The sequence below is a fragment of the Mus caroli genome, chromosome 1 (assembly GCF_900094665.2).
Source record: "Mus caroli chromosome 1, CAROLI_EIJ_v1.1, whole genome shotgun sequence".
Taxonomy (NCBI): Eukaryota; Metazoa; Chordata; class Mammalia; order Rodentia; family Muridae; genus Mus; species Mus caroli.
Window position 1 is genome coordinate 152,177,191 of NC_034570.1, and position 21,021 is coordinate 152,198,211.

Below are 21,021 nucleotides of genomic sequence, written 5' to 3' on the forward strand. Positions count from 1 at the left end.
ACCCTCCTTAACCTCTCCTATGAGGGAATGTCAACAGGTTCTATCCTGAGGGGCCCTTGCAGATAGTCCCAGTTGCTCTAACAAAGATGGCAATGCCTGTACGGCACAGAGAGCAGCATTCCACAGGGGACAAGTATAAACAAATCTAAGATCCTCCTCTTCATTTAACTTCTATTATGTATTTTTCCTGCTTTATTTTGTTTTCTTACAGCAACATATGGAACATCAATGCCCTTGTATGTATGACCCATGTTGTATTACGCTGGACACAAAGTACTTATCCATGGCTTACAATCAATTTCCTTGGGATCCTTCCATCTCAATGCATGTCAAATGCCTCTGAATACAGGCAGGAGACTGGAAGTTCAGTGCTTCTCTGGAAACCCTAATCTCATAGCTTGGAAAACCCAATGACTGACAGCTGTCACCGTGTTAGTGCAAAACAAGTGGTGATACAATGGTTGATAAGGAAACAAGACTTACTAAAACAACAGAAGAACACTTCAGCGTAAATCGGGGACAAAGCTTTTATTCCCCCTCCTGACCTCCTTCACTTCTCCTTGCCAAGGTTTCTGAAAATACAATGCTACCTCTAAGTTCTCCACTGGTGCCCAATTACACATTTATGAGGTTTTCTGCTCTATGTAAATTTCCACTCTATTAATTAGGAAGAAGTTTGGAGGCCTCTCTCCCAATAATATAAGATGGTCATTCGATGTTCACGTTTGGAAGCAGACAATGTCAAGTGCAAAACTCCCCTCTGCCCCTTGTGTTCCTAAGGGGCCTTTAATTCAGTGTCTGAAAATGGAAACAATACATGCACAGGTTCATGGTGAGGATCGCTACCCACTGAGTGCACACTTAAGTAGTTGTGAAAAGCTCAGCTCTGTGTTGTTCCTTAGAGGATGCTGAGAGATGGGATGTGGTACAAGTCAGATCAGGAGACAACACCTTGTGATCCAGAGGATATGTGTTCACTGCAGGGGAAGCAGGAATGCTGGTTCCAGCTGCCTGGAAGAGCTCTTCCACTCCCTCAGGTGGGAAGCAGCGGAAATGATTCATGGCATGTGGAGGAGAGTGACGCTGCTGTGGGAAGGGATACTGTGTGGGAAGGCCCTTGAGCAGCACCGTAACTCTCCTTGTTTCTCTTCCTCGCTTCAGGTTCTACCCCGGAAGTGTAATGATGACCATATATCTGTAGTTCTCTGGAAAGGGCTAGGGGAGGTTCACAAGGCTGGCCCACTTTATACCCAAGCTAAGGTTTCCTCAGGTCTAAGACTATCCTGTACAAACCAGACAGGTTCTACACAGCACTGAGAAGAATGGGAAATGCTTCATCAATGGCTCAGTAATGGAAGCATTTAGTTCAGGTCTTAGTATTTGAGAAAGTGTAACTTATCAGATCATAAAAGTGCATTTTCCCCCTAATGGACCTCCTAAAGGTCAGCATTGTCACCCCATATAAGACAAACCTCAGTATTCTTATGTATATGTAAGTACATATGTATATATGTGTGTGTATGTGTGTATGTGCATTTGTGGGTGTATATATGTGTCTGTGTGTACATGCATGTATAGAGGCCAAAGGATGGTGTTGAGTTTTCCCTCAAACTCTATGCACCTTAGTTTTCTTATTAATCAAAATTGTTTTTAGATAATTTTGTACCAGTATGAAATGCATAGTCCCCAGTCACTCCTCCACTCTATCTTCCCATTCCTCACCACAAATCTCCCTTCTGTTCATGTCTATTCTTTCGTTCTCCTTTTTTCTCTTTGTGACCCACTGAGATTAACATGGTTGTCGATGTCACTATAGGTTTGGAGCTATCTGTTGGAACCAGGTGGGCTCTGTAGTGCTCCATCTTCCAGAATTGGACAGTTGACAATAGTTCAGAAGTAAAGGGTAGCACTCTGTAAGCCCTATTCTTTCTTGATTTATTGGTGATAGTGCTGGTCTTGTATGGTAACTACATATAAGACCAAGGGTAGGTATCTATGGTTGTTGTGAGTTAACTAATGATTGTGACAGTTGTATTAAGTCTAGAGAATGGCAGTTCATAACTCTTCACTCTGTCTAATGCCTCTTTTATGATTCCCATCCCCTCTTCCTTAACATGTCTTGAGGCTTATGGGTGGTATTGAGTTTTTCATAAACCTGGCACTCACCAATTTAGCAAGGCTAGTAGGCCAGCAAGTCCCAGTGATTCTCTAGAGTTCAGTGGATACTGTTCTGTGGCTGTTTCTGGATTTAGGTGTCACAAAACTTGCTGCTTTTATTTCTTATCACTTCAGATGCCAACTTTTAACGTCTAGTTCCTATATATCCCATAGATCAGCCAAAATGGAAAGGCTTAACCATGTTATATCCTGAATCCAAGGTGAATTCTCATCTAACAGCCAGCACCAACTGGCTACAAACTGAGCCACTGTCAAAGGAAATCCTACCTTTCTATTCAAATATATTTTACTTCTGACAGCAGACATATGTAAGATTTTCCTGTATATTAAGTAATTCTTCAATTATTTGTGTTCACTGTCTAGATTTCCCATAATTTAATGTATTTCTGATGTTCAGTTACCTAGAATGTAGTGACTTGAAGGTTGAAGTCTCTGTCCCTTAAGACTTTCCCTAATCCATGTTCTCATTGCAGTTCCTGTGCTTGTGACAGAAGTACAGCTGTCACCCGTACTTCTAATCAACTGACTGTAAATCAAAGGTTCTCCTACACTTCTCTGGATTTAGCAACTTGCTCCAAGGACTAATATACATGAGAACACATCATGTTTATCAGTGTGCTTAAAAAGCCTATAACCCAGGAAAAACCACATCACAAAGATGCATAAAGTCAGGGTTGGGGATGAGATATTATAATATTATATAGAGTTTCTGTAACTTTGCTGGTGTGCCACTCTCCCTGTACTTCATGGTCACTATTATTCTGGATTCTATCATTTAGGATTTTTATGGCAGTTCCAAAGAAGGATGATTGAATGAAAGATGGTCCTCAGTACTTGAACTTAATCTCCAGCTTCTCTTACCTTTCTGGAGATCTATGGATGGAAAATGAATGTTCTCGCCATTTGGGTTGTCTTACTACTAGAAGTAGAATGAGCAGACTAAAGATCTTCGTTTCTCTCTCTCTTCTTCTCCTCCAGATCCAATGCCCCGGTCTCATCCCCCCAGCTCTGCAGAAGAATACCTGAGGCAGTCTCCCCAACCTCCTGGCTCCACACAGAGCTTTGCCTCCAAACTTCCTTCTCCAGACCCATTGCTTTGTCCCAACCTTCAACTTCAGCAGGCACTCCCTGGGAACCCACTCTGACCAGGAAAGCAAGTAGGCTAACTGCAAATCTTCACCTCTCCCTCCATTCCTTTAAGTTCAATCTTCCAACCTCACCACAAGCTCTGTAGCAGACCATCTGCTGTATCCTTCCTTACTCTCTGCCCCCATTCCCAGGGGACTAACTAAATAGATTCTAGTGGAAAACCATAATTTTCTCCCTCTTATATCCACTGTCATCCATCCCCATTCCATCCCCATTCCTAAATGTCAGAAACAAAATTTACCAGGAACTCCAGGGACCACACACCTACCAAATCCCCAGAAGAATTTTTTTTACTAGGCAACACACAGTCACCACACTCTCCTAAGAACCAGTAGGAAAGAGAAATCAAGAAACAAATCCCCTGTCCAACAGAGACAAAACCAGATATTAGAACCTAGAATTATAACCATCCCAATCCCAGATGTCTAAGTAGTATAAAAACATAATAATGGTCAGGATGATATGGCTCCACTAGAACTCAGGAACCCCACACAGTGGCCCTGGATAGTCCAGCATAGCTGAAACACACAAAAAAACACCTTTAAACAGCCTTTATAAATATGACAGAGGTTCTTAAAGGGGAAGTGAATAAATCCCTTAAATAAATCTGTGGAAACACAAACAAAATCATTCAATACCTGAAAGTGGAAATAGAATCAAAAAAGAAAACCCAAACTGAGTGAAGTCTGGAAATGAAAACTTTAGTAACCCATATGAGAAGAAGAGAGGTAAGTTTCACAGACAAAATATAAGAGATAGAAGAAATAGTATCAGGCATTGAAGATAAGACAGACAGAAGAAAGTTATATTAGTCAAAGAAGATGTTAAATTAAACCAAACCAAACCAAACCAAACCAAAACAAACCAAACCAAACCAAACCAAACCAAACCAAAACAAAACAAAACAAAACAAAACAAAACAAAACAAAACAAATAAAACCTCCTGGCACAAAACATCCAGGAAGCTTGGGGCATTATGAAAAGAAGAATTCTAAGACTAATAGGACTAGAGGAAAGAGAAGACATGCAAGTCAAAGGCATGGACAATGTTTTCAACAAAATAATAGGAGAAAATGTCCATAATCTAAAGAATGAGATTCCTGTCACAGTCCAAAAAGCATACAGAACAGCAAATAGACTGGATCAGAAAAGAGAGACCTCCTTGGCACGTAATAATCAAAACACTAAACACACAGAACAAAGAAAAAACATGAAAAGCTGTAAGGGAAAAAGATCAAATAACAGATAAAAGCAGATCTATTAGAATTGCACCTGTCATCTCAAGGAAGACTCTAAAAGCCGGAAGGCCCTGGACAAACAAAGACCACAGATGCCAGCCAAGACAACTACACCCAGAAAATTTTCACCATAGATGGAGAAAATAAAACATTCCATGACAAAAACCAAAGTTAAGTAGTATCTACAAATTCATCTCTAAAGAAGGTGCTAAAAGGAAAATTCCAACATAAAGAAGTTAACTACATCCAAGAAAACAGAAAGACATAATCCCAGATAATCAAAATCAAAAGATAACAATTTCTCTTATGAACATAGATGCAAACATTCTCAGTAAAATGCTTGCAAACTGAATCCAAGAACACATCAAAAAGCTCATCCACCATGATCAAGTGGGCTTCATCTTAGAGATGCAGGGATGGATCAGTATACATAACTTGATAAAAGTAATCCATCATATATACAAACTGAAAGACAGGGATCACATGACCATCTCATTAGATTCAGAAAAGGCCTTTGACAAAAATCTAACACCCTTTATGATAAAAGTCCTAGAGACATTAGTAATACACGGGACATGCATAAACAAAATAAAGACATTTTACAGAAAGCCCATAGCCAACATCAATGTAAATAGAAACTCAAAACAATTTTACTAAAATCAGGAATAAGACAAGGTTGTTCATAATCTCCATACTTATTCGACATAGTACTGGAAGTCTTGGCTAGAAAAATAAAACAACTGAAGGAGATCAAGGGACTATAAATTGAAGTTGAAGCATCTTTATTTGTAGGTAATATGATAGGATACATGTGACACAAAAATTCCACCAGAAAATTCCTACAGCCATACCATGCTGGTTTTATTACTATAAATAAAATAATAAGCAGCAGTAAAGTATTTAGACATAAAATTAACTCAGAAAAAGAACAGGAATCTTCCATATACAAATGGACTGAGAAAGAAATTGGGGCAGCAACACCCTTCACAATAGCCCCAAATCATATCAAATATCTTGTGGTGACTCTAACCAAGAAAGCAAATGACTTGTATGATAAATACTTCAAGTCACTGAAGAACAAAAGTGAAGAAATTAGAAGATGGGAAGATGTATTAACACAGTAAAAATTGTCATCCTACCAAAAACAGTCTATAGATTTAGTGCAGGATCCATCAAAATTTCGACACAATTCTTAACAGATCTTAAAAGAACAAATTTCAGCTTCATATGGAAACAAACACACAAACAAGTCCAGAATAGCTAAAACAATCATGAGTAATAAAAGAACTTCTGGAGGTATTACCAATCCTGATTTCATGTTGTACCACAAAGCTATAGTAATTAAAACAGCATGGTATAGCTGGCAAACAAAACAAAACCCCAAACATAGACCAGCCCACAACAACAACACCCCAAGTATGTTGACCAACGGAATTGAATTGAAGACCCAGGCATACATCCACACAATTTTTTTAAAATAAAAAAACCAGAAAAATATATTGGATAAAAGACAGCATCTTCAACAAATGGTCCTGGTCAAACTGGATGGCTGCATGTAGAAGAATCCAAATAGATCCATACTCATACCCTGCATAAAACTCAACTCCAAATGAATCCAAGACATCAACATAAAACCAGATACACTAAATCTGGCAGAAGAGAAAGTAGGGGATATCCTTGAATTCATCAGCACAGGAGCAGATGTTTTACCAACTACACATCCAGCAGGGCTAATTTCCACAATATATGAAAAACTCCAAAAATTAGATATCAAAAAAACTTAATAAACCCATTGAAAGTAGGGTGCAATATAAACAGAATTCAGAAGAAACTCAGATGACTGAGAAACACTTAAATGTTTAACACTTTTAGTCATCAGGGAAATGCAAACCAAAACTACTTTGAGATTTCATCTTATACCTGTCAGAATGGCTAAGATCAATAAAACAAGTGACAGCTCATGCTAGCGAGGATGTGGAATCAGGGGAATATCCATCCATCACTAGTGGGAATGCAAACTTGTATAGTCAGTATGGAAATCAGTGTGATGGTTTCTTGGGAAGATAGGAACAAACCTACCTCAAAATCCATCTATACCACTCTTGGGTATATGCCCAAAGGATGCTTCATCCTACCACAAAGACGCTGCTCAACCATGTTCATTGCTACTTTATTCATAATAGCCTGAAGTTGGAAACAACCGAGATATCTTTCAACAGAAGAGCAGATAAAGGTGATGTGGTACATTTATACAATGTAGTATTATGCAGTTGCTTAAAAAAGATAACATCAAGTTATCTTCAGGCAAATGAGTGGATCTTGGGGAAAATCATCCTGAATGAGTTATCTTAAAGCCGGAAAGACCAATACAGTACATATTCACTTATATGTGAGTATTAGTTGTTAAGTCAATGATAAACAAACTGTAGCCCATAGTAAGAAACTAGAGGGTACAGACAGAAGTCATTAGGAACACAAAATAAAATACATGATTATAGATGGAAGGGGTGTTGGAATAGGAGGGTCAAGAGGGGGTGAAGAGGGGAGATGGGGAAAGGCAGCTAAGATTAAAGGGCATTTGAGGGGCAATGGAAACCTTATACAGTAATGCTTCCTAAAATATATGTATATATGAAGATGATCTACATGAAAGTGCCAAATAATGGGGGAGATAGAGCCCCAACTGGCCATCTCTTGTCACCAAATGAAGCTTCCAGTATCAGTATTGGGTTCATTTAATTGAGTTGCTGGGCAAAGGGGTCCCATGGGAATCCCTAAACAAACCCAGTCTGTTACCAAGACTATGGGTTACTGTCCACACACTGACAGCAAGGCACCACTGATGAAGACAACACCTACATAACTCATTGAACATGGAAAAGTTGAGCTTGGGCCTACGTAGAGCCTTCAGCCCTGTTTTCTAGCATTTTTGGCACCAAAAGAAAAACATACACATCAAGCCAGCCACAAATCTTTGGATCTACAAAATTGTCCTGCTTTCAAGATATGTTAGGGCCATGGTGGCACTAAGTTTGTGAGAGTAACCAACCAATGTTTGATTTGATTTAAGACCCACTCCGTGAGATGGATTTCATACCTGATACTGCTTAGGTGACTGAGAACCTGAAAGGAGGTAGTCCAGAAACCTAGGGTAAAACTAGTTACTACTGGTCTAAAAAAATTTAGAAATAAAAATAAAACATAATGAGAAAACTACTACTAATGACATTCTGTTATGCTCATAGATGGGTGCCTTGCACATCCATTGTCTGAGAAGCTCCCTTCTACAGATGGAAATAAATACAAAACCTACAGTCAGACAATATGCAGAAACTGAGAGACCATGATACACTTAGCCTAAATCAGGTTGTCTCCATCAAAATGCCTTCCCTGAGACCCGGAGAATCCCAAGGAAGAGGAGGTAGAAAGAGTGGAAGATCCAGAGGGGATGGAAGACATCAAGAAAAGAAGGCCCTTTGAATCAACATAAGAAAAGCTCATATGAACTCACAGAGATGAAAAAGCATGCACAGGGCCTGCTTAGGCCTTTATCAGGTCCTCTGTGTATACATTATGGCTTCCAGGTTAGTGTTCTCATGGGATTCCTGCATGTTCAGTGGGTGGGTCTCTGATTCTTATGCTTTCTTATGGGCTCTTTTCTTTCTGATGGTTCATCTTTTACAACTCTGATGTGATTGTTTTTGTTTTATCTTGTTGTATTTTATTCTGTTATATTATTATCTCTTGGAAGCCCATCCTCTTCTTTTTCTTCTCATTACTCAACTAATATATAGACTTTATATCTACAATCAGTTGTATCCCACTTCCCTCCTCTCCTCCCAGTCCAACCCTCACAAGTCCCTCCCCACTCCCTCCCCACTCTGCTGAGATTCCATCTTACACCAATCAGAACAGCTAAGATCGAAAACTCTACTGACAGCGCATGCTGTTGAAGATACGGAGCATGGGGAACACTCTTCTTCTGCTGATGGGATTGAAAACATGTATAACCACTTTGGAAATCAATTTGACTACTTCTCAGAAAATTGGGAATAGTTCTACGTCAAGGCCTGAGCATATACCCAAAAGGTTCCCCACCATACTGCAAGGATACTTGCTCAATATGTTCACAGAAGCTTCATTCGTAACAGGCAGAAACTGGAAACAACCTAGATGTCCCTCAACTGAAGAATGGATAAAGAGAATGTGGTACATTTACACAATGGGATACTATTCAGCTATTAAAAACAAAGATATCATAAAAATCGCAGGGAAATAGATGGGACTAGAAAATATCCTGAGTGAGGTAATTCAGACCCAGAAAGACATGCATTGGTATGTACTCATTTGTAAGTGGACAATAGCCATAATATACAGGATAACCATGCCATAATCCACAGACCCAAAGAAGCTAAGTAACAAGGAGTACCCAAAGAGGATACTCGAATTTCACTCAGAAGGGGAAATAAAGAGATCAGAGGTAGATGGAGGAAGGGAACTAGGTGAGAAAGGGGAGGATCAGGTATAGGGATGGGGAGGAGAGAGCTGGGAGAGAGAATGGAAATCGGTAGTGGTGGGGCATCTCTGGGATGAGCTGGAGACCTGGATGGAGATGGCTCCTGGGAGTCAACAGGTGACCCTAGCTGAGACTCCTAGCCGCAGGTAATATGGAGTCTGAAGTGGCCATCTTCCAAGCCCATTGCTGTTTGTAAAGGCATGTAGATCATCTATCTACATTAATCACTCCATTTTACAGATGGTAAAGTAAAGAGCCAGGAAGATAAGTGAATCTGAACTTAGGCCTTTTAATCTCTTTTCTGATGTTCTTTTTTTTTTTTCAAGGTTTCCAGTCTTTCTACTACTCAAGCTGTAAATGTTACATGATCTTAGTCTCAAGAGAGTGTGGATGGGGACATGGTGATGGTAGAAACTGGCCTCATTTTATTCTCCCAGGAGAGATGCCATTGCTCTTTGTAATAGACTCATCATGATCTACAAGCATGATTATCTGCTGACATGATGAACATTCCCATATGGGTAACGATGGTGATGAAAGCAGACTCCCTCACTACTGAGAACAGGTTCCTATGGACTCCCTCAAATTTCACGCAACATATTCCTTAAGACAACGGCAAGTCTATAGCTTTAAAAATGTAAACGGAAAAGGAGGCAGAAAGATTGTAAGATCCAGAGGGATGGAGGACACCAAGGAAACAAAGCTGTCACACACCAAGACCAATGTACATATGACCTCACAGAGTCTGTGGCAGCATGCACAGGACTGGCAGGCTCCCAGTGCTGAAGTAGAGATGGACACAAGCCTACATCCCAAACTATGTATAATTGAAAATCAAAATGAAGCAAATGAAAAACTACTTTTCTCCAACAGAGTCTCACTGGACGTACAAACCAATCTTAAGTTCAGGTTTCATACCTAACAGTATATGATAATACAAAATGAACTCAATGGTATTTTTTAAAGTATTTATTTAGTTAGTTAATTTATTTTTGGTCTCATAATGCTTTATTGGGCATTTCCCTCCTCCTTTTTTCTTACCCTACAGGTCTTTTGTTTATATATTATGGTTTCAGATTTTGTGTTTTTATGGGATTTCTGTGTCTACCAAGGTATGTGTCTCTGCATCTATCTGTGTTTTTTTGTGCTTTTTCTTTGGGTCTGTTTTCTTCTATTTAGATTTTTTTAAAAAAGTATTACTTTTTATTCTTTTTTAAAAAGATGCCTGTTTGTTTTCTAATAAGAGAGAATGAGAAAAGATCTGGAGTTGGGTTGGTGGAGATATGGGAAGGATGTAGAGAAATTGGAGGAGGGGAGCCATAATCTGAATATATTGTATGAAAAAAACCTATTTCAATATAAAATAAAAGCATGGGTGGGGAGATGTCTGTGTGTTTAGTTTATGAAAGATTTTCTTTTCTTCCAACTGTAAGCTGCTTGGAACTGACACCACACTGTTAACTGTGTTAACCACCATGATACTTTATATTTACAGGTGTATAGGTTTTGTTTTCTAATTTTTGTTGATGCAACAGAGTGGAAAACTCTTGAAACCTGGGACTAGGTTCTGAGAACCATTATTTTTCAAACCTCAAAAGAGGAACCAAAAATAAGAATGTGCATAGACAGTGTAGATAGTATATGATAATTTTAGTCTAATTTGGAAGATCCAGTGTTTGGGAAAATTGATACACACACACACACACACACACACCAGATTGCTATTTTCTCCATTGATTGCTTAAGAGAAAAGCTATAAGCTATGAAAATTCAATGATAGCTCTACAAAAGACCGAGACAAAGCTAGCAATGGCCAAGTACAAAATGAAATGGATGAGGGGATCTTTAATGAGATGCCAAATGAAGGTAAGTACACGTTGGAAGTATAATTGGAAGACATTTTCTTTAGGTGAGAAAGTGATACCAGAATTCTGAGGTAATTGTGTAGTGGAGTTCCAAAACAGAGGTAAGGCAGGACCAGATAGATGGGAACCAGAGTAAACAATTTTCTTGCCGCCTCCTAAAGAGATTTAAACAGAACTGGAGTTTCTACAGGACCATTTAAGATCATTCAGGCTCTGGGCCTGAATATTTGCAGTGTGAGGAGTTCCTTGGAGACATTAAGGCTGCAGGAGAGGAGGGAGCAGAGACAAGGGCGCAGCCTCTCACCTGTGCGTCTTTGATAAACAAACACACGGGACAACGGTGACAAATGGGTTATTTGGTAGCAGTGACAGTGTTGATCTCAGTTGTTTAGGAGAAAAACTCACAGTTCTCCTGGTGAAATGGGAGGCAAGGAAAAGGGCAAGTTCTATCCTTGAAGAAAAACCAATGCTTGGTTTTTTTCTTAAATACTAGATTGGAATCAGGAGAACTGAAATAGAAATCACTACATCTCTTCATGAAGACAGCTGAAGCAGAGTTTTATTAAACAACCTGTTTGCTCTAAATCTGTCTCTTTGAGCTTTCCTTTCTTATTCTTAGTAACAATGTTTTTAAAAGGCCCTGGATGCTGAGGCTAGTTAAATAGTACAAAGAATATATAGCTAGGACCAGTTCAAAGGGAAGAGGAAATGCAATGTCACAGGAAACGGAAAAATAATAACTAGAACTTACTCTCCAAGGATGGTATTATGAGAATTCATTCCATAGGGAGATATAAACCAATGCCCACCCCTCATCATAAGGCCCTCACAACAAACCCAAGGACGATCTCCCCAGAGCCTGTCTTGAAGGGCCAATGAGTTTACTGGGCTTGCTTATGGGCCATGAATGACAGGTTCTTACAGCAGCAGCAGCTACACCAATGGAAAGCCTCACACCATCGTGGATGATGATGATGATGATGATGGTGGTGGTGGTGGAAGGGAGGGGGTCCCTGCAAATGTCAGCAGAGAAATGACCCATGTGAGGCAAGAAGCAAATCTGGTTTAAAGAAAAAATGTTGACTATAATAGAGTCGATGGTTGAGTACATTGTCTTTATGTCTAGTCTAATTAATATAGGCAGGCACAAGAGAATTACAAGAGTAGCTAACAGAGGACTGAGGAAAGGGGAAACCATCTTAACCAAGATGGCCATCCGCAGGCTACTTGAGAGATTTTTGTCTATCTCTTTATGCAAATCATTAATGTGACCATAAGTAGTATGGGGAAAATGGACACATTAAAACAACACATGCCAAAAAACTGTTGATAATCAAGATTATGCTTAAGCACCAAGTATATAGTAGTTCTATTTTGCAAAACTGTGATTCTCAACTCACCCATCACTTGATTAATTTCTGCTAAGTACTTTTTACTGTAATATTAGTAGTTTTACTAATCATACAGGCCATCTTTGAGCCCTCTCTTTGTATGCCTATAACCATTCCTGGGACAGGCAATAAAAAGGTGTTATGGCTCCAACATTATAAGGTACAGTAGATACAAAGAATCATCACAATTTTTCAGGGAAAGCTTTCTTACTTCTATTGATCAATTGTCCATCTGTAGCATTTGCAGAGACTCCCCCCCCCACACACACACACACAATGATGGTTTCCCTATAGGTGCATAAGTGGAATCTCCCCCCTTCCCAGTCAACCTTCCAATTTCTCTATATTCTAACACGTCTCAAGATCTCAAGACCATGTCCAGTTAGGGCAGAGCCACATGCCAGAGGTGCAAGAGGGAGCAGCTGGAGTCTCTTCTATAAGGAAATGTCCAGAGTCAGCTAGCCCTATCTTGCAAGTAACCACAGTGTTCTGATAAAGATGAATGCTTCTTTGCTTGGGGGGGGGGGTTGCATTCATTCCACAGCAGAAGAGAAGGATTCAAATCAAGAAAGGAGAAAGGTAAAAGGAAGGGCTTGTCAGGTCAGGAGAAATGGCACACGCTGGAAGTAGACACTATGAGGACACCATTCCTCCTGGTTTTTCAGGAAAGAAACTACAGGTTCTAATACATTAAGTTACGCATTTAAGGCTACACTGTTTCTAGGCTAAAATAAAACCTCTTGATCCTAAAGCCCCCATCTCTTTCCCTGATGCCCACCCCTATCTCATAAGCTCACAAATGGCAGACAAATACTATGAAATAAAAACCTGTGAATCAAGAGACACTTTATTCTTTTTCATTTCCAACTAGTTAAACTTTCTGAGATGGATCCAAAAAGAAGCAAAGTGGCTTTCTAGAGAAATATGTATTTCCTGAACTGATGTAGCTCAATTAACTTAAAGGGAGCACTAACCCTCTAAAGAAAGAGGTAGCAACACAATGTAGCCCATCACCTGGGAATTAGCTGAGGGAGAAGAAATATGGAGGGAGGGAAGGAGGGGGGAGGGAGGGAGGGAGGGGGAGGGAGGGAGGGGAGAGATTGAGACCTAGACAGATGCCTAGTTACAAGATGTTGTGAATTAAGCTCATACTCTTGTGAGAGACAGTCCAACTTCTGCCTTTGGTCTTCAGGAGTTATGTGCTCTGAGTGTCTCAAGTCAACGCACAAGGCCAACTTAGGACAGATTATTGCTGGCCCTGGTGAAGCAGTCTCTAAGTCACTCCCAGCCTCTGGAAGTAGGAAAGAAATGAACCAAGCAAATAGGAAATAAAAAGGTAAGAGAAGAAATTCATCTCTTCATTAAGAGTAATTTTCCCAATATCTTTCTAGCTCTGACATCTATTCCCCATGTTTGAAGTGTCCTGGGTTAGTCTCATAAATAAATACATAGCTGACTGCATAAACTGCTTAGTTATCCTTGAGTATAGGGTTTGATGAACCCAATCTTCCATATTCAGAAATTAAAATTGATAAGTTAGTTAAGTGGTCAATTGAGCAATAAATAGATATATAGAAAAATACCAGGTGGTAGACAAGGGTAAAATATCTGAATAATGGCTCCTAATACCTGGGTAAATATGCACAGCACCCTAGTGGATGCTAAATAAAGAGTAACTAGCTCTTTTGATATCTTTGAGCTGATCAGATCAGGTTAGATCTAGTTTCTCCCAAACTCCACTAGTTTTTTTATCAGAAACGTATCGGCTGCATCTGCTTGGACAGCTGATGGTTAAGCGACTGAAGATCTCTGTCTGAAGAACAGAGTGCTTTTTCAGCTTTATTCTCAAGCTGTCCTGGTTGCTGCTTAGCCATCTCTAGCCACTTTGCACTGCCAGGGACATCCGTTTTAGAAGCTTCGACTGGGTCAAGTCTGAGAAGACTGGGATGCAAGGAGTGAGTGCTGTCACTTTATGTCCGACACCATGGCTACACCCAGGAGATATATGTAAGAGGCCTTGGATAACTAGAATCAATAGATGATATCAAGGCCGTTTTTTTAAAAAAACGTATATATGCATATATATATATATATATATATATATATATATATAGAGAGAGAGAGAGAGAGAGAGAGAGAGAGACTTTCTGAAATTAAAATATAAATTACATCATTCCTCCCTTCCCTTTCCTTCCTCCAACTCTTTTCATGCTTCTCGTGTTCACTTTCAAATTTATGCTTTCTATTTCCTTAATTGTTGTGTGGTGTCTCATATCTTGAACCTGCCCATTTTGTTTCCAACCCTGCTGTTGTGTGATGCTCCTCCAAGCATAGCAGTCACTACCGCCTTACTCAGAACAACTGTGTGATTACCTCCAAGAAACCATCAGCAAGGGTGTGAGAGGATCACTAGACACCCACATGAGACTCCAACCACTCCTTCCTGTCCCCCTTCTCAACTACACATAATTCTGGCCCGGTTGCACATGGTCCTGAGAGATTCAAGACTACAAAGAGGATAGAATGTTAATTGGAGGGGAATTCCACCTGAGCAGGGATGGTGAAGTTGTCATCTGCACTGTGGTGGAATCTTGATGTAACAAAGCTATTCTTTAACCATTCATGCTCCTGTAAACAGTCCTTTGCCCGTCCGTGTTCCTGTAAGATATCCTGACAAACTCATTGGCTCACCAAGTGAGGCTTGAGCAGAACAGCTAATTTAATCTACTGTTGGTGGTTATTTGGTGAGAACAAATGTCTCTCCTAGAGAAGTCAATACACTTACAAATGACTACTATCACCTTCATGCCTGTCTCCTTAGTCATGTTGAACTCCTGGGGGTGGAGAATGATCTTTTATTTCTGTGTCTCTACTATAGGCATTTACTACGAGACCAGTTTGCTGTGTGATCAACTTTTCCTGGGGAAAAACTGCCAAAATACAGACAGCTCCAAGGTCTACCTTGGTGAATCAATGAGTTTTATTGAGGTTATTTACAGGAATATGGGTGATGAGTTCGTTACAGGAATGTAATTGACTCAAAGACAGCTCTATCACCAGGGCCCACCAGAGCATGGGTGACAGCTGACGGAAGCTGTGAACCTGGAGTACACTGCACAATCTGCAGGCAGCTCTCGGACAGTGTCTTTTCTATGCGGCTCAGCTAATGTTTATCTTTTCTGAGCATTTTGGCTGCTTCCTGTTTCTTTCAGGCTGCTCAGCTGCCTTCTGCTTCCTTAGGCATCTGAACTTGTCTCAAAAGTCTCTTGTGCAACCTGGTTTCTCTCAAGTGACTCTCAGTAACCTTTACTGGTTATATACTCTTGGGGAAGGCCAGGGTCTAGAGAAGCTGATCAGTTTCAGGAACTTCCTGAGGCTATTTTGAGTTGCTTTCTTCCTGTCTTAATGGAATGTTTTTCAGGATGGAGTGTTTTACCTTCCTCTAGAACAGTGGTTCTCAACCTTTCTAATGCTGCAACTCTTTAATACAGTTCCTTGTATTGTGGCGACCCCACACACACACCGACCATAAAATTATTTTTGTTGCTACTTCATAATTGTAATTTTGCTACTGTTATGAATAATAATAATGTAAATATAATAATATGCAGGATGTGATTCCTGTGAAAGTTTCACTTGACCCCCAAAAGGGTCATGACTTGCAGGTTGAGAATTGTTGCTCTAGAACGTCCTGTTGTTTAACCTCCTTGTTAAACATCTGACAAGTGAATCTGCCTCCATTTTGAAAGCCATCTTATAGTAAAAACAAACGAGATTCATTCTAGTTTGTGATTAAATCTCTGTTTCTTACAGACTGAGCTATGCTCTACCTATAACCTTAACTAAACATGACTCTTTATTGCCTGTTCTAGGAAACAGCAATGATGGCTTTGTTTCAAAATGTTATGATCAGACTATCTTGTTAGTGATACGTTTTGTAGTGTGGCACAAGATGCAATAGGAGGGGGTGCCTTAGCAGGTGCATGCTGAGGCAATCTGTCCCCCAAGGTACCAGCTATATGAAAGGTCTAGTCTAAAATAAAGTTTATTTGGGGCATGGGAAGCTGGGGTGGTGAGAAGGAAGTGGAGGTAGAGAAAGGAAGGGGACAGAGAAGGACAGAAAGAGAGAGAAGAGAGAAAGAAGGGAAGAGGCTAGCTGGGAACACATGGAGAGAGAGAGAGAGAGAGAGAGAGAGAGAGAGAGAGAGAGAGAGTTTTACAGCAAGCCAGGCCAGTACCTGGCTGTTGCTAGGTAACTGTTGGGCAGAGCCTAGAAGAAATGCTAACAGTAAGGACCACCTTCCAAATTTGTCCTTGTTTCAGGAGGTTGTTATGATCAACTTGTTATGTGTATGTTCTGCCTTTTTAACTGGGCCTATTTGCCAAATATTACCAAATCCTCTTCTTAGAAACCCCTACTCCTGAGCTATTAAACCTTATCTTCCTCACGTCCATTGTTGATCTCTTGAACCCAACTTTAGGGAAAGACAGCTCCTCTTGTAAATGAAGAAAAGCTTGCTTTAACTAATGTGGCCACTATTTGGGTCAGTGGTCTTTCCTCTGTGGAATATCTGTGGAATTAACATACCCTATCCTAAAGTATCTGATTGTTTCTCTTTCTCTTTATATCCTTTGTCTTAAGACTTTTTCCTCTTAATTGGGAAGTTTTCACCTCAGAGGAAATTGCTACACAACACACTAGGAGGCCTAATTGCCTCCATAAGTACTAGCATTATAACAAGTGTGTATTGTGCCCTGTTCTCACCACTGTGATAAAGTATCTGACACAGACAATTAAAATGAAGACTGACTTTTGCTGACTGTGGTTTCAGAGGCTTCTCCTCAGCAGGCTGGGTGCAGGGTCCATTTCAGCACAAAGCATTGCTTCCGCTTACCCACACCATGTGTGCGCAAACTACAGCCCTGTTTTGTTTCTTTTTGTATAGATGTCTAACATATTTGTGTTTTAGGCTGTTATCTCAAGAGCCCAAAGTTTATTAAAAAGTTAAAGTTTAAACAGTAGTAAAGTCATAGTAAGCTAAGGCTAATTTATTGCTGAGGAACTATTTTAAACAAATTGTGTGGCCTAACTTTACAGTGTCTGTGGTAGAGAACAATAAGGTCCTTCAAACTCACTTACCATTCACTCATTGACTCAAGAGCACTTTCCACTCCAGGAAAGTTCACACATGGTAAATTCCCTCCATTCCTCTACAGATACACTTTTAAATGTCCCTTTTTACTATATTTTAAGGTACTTTCTGTGGTTCGATACGTTCACCACCTGGCTTTCTCTCCCTTATCAAGATGGCAGCAGAAGCAGCTGGTAGGTAATACAGAAGCACAGTCAGCCAGAGCAAAGGCCCTACGGGGGTTGGGGGTGGGGGGGTCTGCTCATCTCAGTGACCAGAACTCTGTCTACCAGTGATGACGCTGAAGACTGAGAAAATGAGAAAAGTCACTTTGAAAAAGCCTATGAGAAGTATGACCGTAACCTAGATGAATTGATCATTCAGCACTACACAGAATTGACAACCGCCATGGTTACTTTTAGAACTGCTGGAACTGTTGTTTGCTAAGTTTAATGCTGTAGCCACTGCACACTCTGTGGTCCTTCAGGACTCTGTTGGGACCCAGCTAACACAGCAGGAAGAGATCAAATTATATGACATGGCCGATGTGTGGGTGAAGATCCAGGATGTGCTACAGATGCTGTTGACTGAATACTTGGATATGAAGAACACATGTACCACCTCAGGACCATTAGCTCATCTAAGCTTTGCTAGTGCTGGAGCAGAGTTCGCAGCCTTTTTTTTTTTTTTTTTTTTTTTGCCAAGAAGAAACCACAAAAGCCAAAGAATTCTCTTTTCAAGTTTGAATCATCCTCCCATGTTATCAGTATGAGCTATCTCTGAGAAGAGAGAAGGGAGCTCTACAATCAGAGTGGAGAACTTCAAAGTGGTCTTGATGACAACTTAATTGAAGGCGGAGGAACAAAATTTGCCTGTAAACCAGGAGCCAGAAATATTACCGTCATATTCCATCCATTGCTGAGACTTATTCAAGAGATTGAGTCTGCCAAACAGTGTCCTTTTCAAGACACCATGTATATCAAGAGCATCTTCCTTAATCAGGTCTTGGCTGAGATCAACAAGGAGATTGAAGGCATCACTGAAACCTCAGCCCTCTTGAAGATCCTAGCTAATGCAGACACCATGAAGGTTCTGGGAGTGCCGAGGCCTCTTCTACAGAGCACAATCATCGTGGAGAAGACAGTTATGACCTTATGAACCTGATGCATGACTTGAGTGTGTATTCAGATCAGTTTCTCAACGTGGTGTGTGTGTGAAGGTCTAGGAATACAAGGGCATGCGCTCCATAGCCAGCAGGGCCATTGTCCAGTCCGAAGAGAAATTTGTCATCAGTGCATCTTGGGCAAAAGATGATGGTATCAGCAGACTCTTGAAATTGCTGCCAAACTGGACTAACATGGTTCAGCCCAAACAGCTAAGGCCTGCAAGGGAGGAGGAAGACTTCATAAGGGCAGCCTTTGGCAAGGAGTCTGAAGTCCTGATTGGAAACCTTGGTGACAAACACATTCCTCCACAAGATATTCTCTGTGATATCAGTGACCTCAAAGCCTTGGCTAACATGCACAAAAGCCTGGAATGGCTGGTGGGCCGAACAACGTCAGCTTTCTCCATCCTTTATACATCCCAGATGCTTTCCCCTGCTCAAGAGAGCCATGTGAACATTGACCTTGCCCCAGTCTCTGAACAGGTCATGCAGACACTGAGTGAGTTTGCCAAGTCCTTCCAGGATATGGCTGACCACTGCTTGCTTGTCTTGATCTGGAAGTGAAAGTTCATTGTTTCCACTATCTCATCCCTCTGGCAAAGGAGGGGAACCATGCCATTGTTGCCAATGTGGAGAGTATGGATTATGACCCTCTAGTGGTCAAGCTCAACAAAGACATCAGTGCCATGGAAGAGGCTATGAGTGCCAGCCTTCAGCAACATAAGTTTCAGTACATCCTTGAAGGTCTGGGACACCTCTTCTCCTGTATCCTCATTAATGGTGCACATCAGTGAGTCTGGCATCAAGAAAATATGCAGGACCATGTTCATTCTTCAGCAGAATTTGACCAACATCACCATGTCATAGGAGGCAGACTTGAACTTTGCAAGGCAATACTATGAGATGCTGTATAACACAGCCAATGACTTCTGAACCTGGTGGTGGACCAGAGTTTGAAGTTCACAGAGTTAGAGTGCATCCATACCCTGACCCTGCTACACTGAAGCCAGACTAGTGGGGGGGGGGCAGACCACCCAGAACACCGGGCTACAGAGACTCAAGGAGATCATCTGAGAGCAGGCTGCCATCAAGCAAGCCACCAAGGACAAGAAAATAACCACTGTGTGATGGGGTACACCACACTGGGTGTGGGTGGGGTTCCCTGTGTGCACGGCCACAGGCTCTAGCTACTCAGCATAGCCTGAGCTGACTGTGTTCTGTCTACACTGATGCTTAGTGGGTAGGCGGTGGATTATTTTCTCGTTAGTTTTGCTTTTCCATATGAACACTAAGAAAGTTTGCAGTACAGAATGTTTTGCCTAGCAACCACTTTAGTCTATTCCCAAGGGATGAGGCTGGGACAGGGAGGAAGCCATGTCAAGTTGCTGGATTCTAAGAAAGGAATGAAGGAAAGCCGACTGCCACCTAAGTTTTAGGACCATCCTGAAATACTTAAGGCCTATGGTATAGGCAGTGGGCTTTTTCTCATCTTAGCCTGTAAGTTTATAGTTTAGTATAGTAAGTATATGCACATTGCTTTGTCTCCATTGCCAAAATCAAGTAAGTGCTTCTCTGCTGGCTTCCCACCCCAAAACAGATCTCTTTAAGGCTGGAAGATAGCAGTCCTTTATCCCAACCCTGGGACAGACTGCACCCACTATAGCAGGATTGTTTGCAGGCTGCTGGTTGGTTTTATAGCCTTCTTGTTTTATTCCTTCTGCATTAAAACTAGTTAAGAGCACTGGCTGTCCTTCCAAAGGACCAAGGTTCAATTCTCAACACCCGCACATAGAGGCTCATCTCTGTAACTTAACTCCATCTGACCTGAAGCCTTCTTAGTACTGCATGCACATGGTGCACAGACATACATGCAGGCAAAAATACTCATACACATAAAGTAAAAAATAAATCATCATAAAACTATTGGTAGAAATAGTAGGGAGAAAGGTGACTCACTGTTGGAGAACTTCCATCTCACACACCATTGTAAGGGACATCCTCTGTTCCCATGCACACTGTCTTAGTGACATGGCTTGTTGCTGTGACAAAATACTCCTCATCCCAAGCACCTCAAGAAAGGAAGGTTTATTTGGCTAACCTCACAAGGTACAGCCCATTAGAGCAGGGAGGATGATAGCAGGAGCCTGAGGCAGTGGTCACACTGCATTGGAACTCAAGAAGCATGGAGCAGCTGGGCAGTGGTGGTGCACGCCTTTAATCCCAGCACTTGGGATGATAAGGCAGGTGGATTTCTGAATTTGAGGCCAGCCTAGTCTACAGAGTGAGTTCCAGGACAGCCAGGGCTACACAGGGAAACTCTGTCTTGGACAAAAAAAAAAAGAGAGAGAGAGAGAGAGAGGGAGAAGGAGAGGGAGAGAGGGAGAGAG

General features: G+C 41.0%; 1 pseudogene; it reads left to right on the forward strand.

Moving 5' to 3' along the window:
• The first annotated feature begins 17,887 nt into the window (after positions 1–17,887).
• On the forward strand, positions 17,888–19,762 carry LOC110304641 (annotated as a pseudogene).
• The last annotated feature ends 1,259 nt before the right edge of the window (positions 19,763–21,021 follow it).